The sequence below is a fragment of the Trichechus manatus genome, unplaced genomic scaffold, assembly GCF_000243295.1.
Source record: "Trichechus manatus latirostris isolate Lorelei unplaced genomic scaffold, TriManLat1.0 scaffold00079, whole genome shotgun sequence".
Lineage (NCBI taxonomy): Eukaryota > Metazoa > Chordata > Mammalia > Sirenia > Trichechidae > Trichechus > Trichechus manatus.
Window position 1 is genome coordinate 2,299,602 of NW_004444015.1, and position 1,266 is coordinate 2,300,867.

General features: G+C 47.6%; 1 pseudogene; it reads left to right on the plus strand.

Annotated features, from left to right (window-relative positions):
• The first annotated feature begins 302 nt into the window (after positions 1–302).
• Positions 303–969, plus strand: LOC101357899 (peroxiredoxin-6 pseudogene; annotated as a pseudogene).
• Positions 970–1,266: the final 297 nt, after the last annotated feature.

Sequence of the window (1,266 nt, forward strand, 5' to 3'; positions counted from 1 at the left end):
GCAAAGATGTCACCTTGAAGACTAAGGTGCGCCTGACCCAAGCCATGGTGTTTTCAGTCGCCTCATGTGCATGCGAAGGCTGGACAATGAATAAGGAAGACCGAAGAAGAATCAATGCCTTTGAATTGTAGTGTTGGCGAAGAATATTGGATATACCATGGACTGCCCAAAGAACAAACAAATCTGTCTTGTTAGAAGTACAACCTTAGAAGCAAGGATGGTGAGGCTTTTCCTCGCCAGAACTAGCTGGCTGATGGCTGCCCCAGCTGCGCTCCCTCATCCTCCAAGTCACTGCTGTTGCCATGCCTGGAGGTCCGCTTCTTGGGGATGAGGCCCCCAACTTCGAGGCCAACAGCACCGACGGCCACATCCAAGACTATCTGGGAGACCCATGGGGCATTCTCTTCTCTCACCCTTGGGACTTTACCCCAGTGTCCACCACCGAGCTTGGCAGAGCTGCAAAACTGGCACCAGAATTTGCAAAGAGGAATGTTAAGATGATTGCCCTTTCAATAGACAGTGTTGAAGACCATCTTGCCTGGAGCAAGGATATCAATGAATACAATGGTGAAGAGCCCACAGAAGTTACCTTTTCCCATCATCGATGATAAGAATCAAGATCTTGCCATCCTCTTGGGCATGCTGGACCCAGTGGAGAAGGACAAAAAGGGCATGCCTGTGATGGCTTGTGTGGTGTTTATTTTTGGTCCTGATAAGAAACTAAAGCTGTCTATCCTCTATCCAGCTACCACTGGAAGGAACTTTGATGAGATTCTCAGAGTAGTTATCTCTCTCCAGCTCATGGCAGAAAAGAGGGTTGCCATCCCAGTTGATTGGAAGGATGGAGACAGTGTGATGGTCCTTCCAACCATCCCTGAAGAGGAAGCTAAGAAACTTTTCCCTAAAGGAGTCTTCTCCAAAGAGCTCCCATCTGGCAAGAAATACCTCGGCTGCATTCCCCGGCCTTGAGTGTCTCTGGGTAGTTGGTGCTGGAGCTGCTCGCTTAGCACAGTGGGACAGAGGATGCCAACTGCCAATCATATTTTCCTGCAGCACTCCTATAAAAACATCCTGGTGTGATCACAGCCAAGGTCTTTAGGTTGTTCTACTACTGGCTTATTAAATGAAAGTGGCACTAAAATTTTCTTGGGATTCTTTACTCTGTGCCTTCACCAGCATTCTATTCCATTCATGTAGCTCAACACTCTGCTGGCTCTCTTTGAAATATATTATGTATTTGGGACTCAAATCTTGTTGGATCTCTGC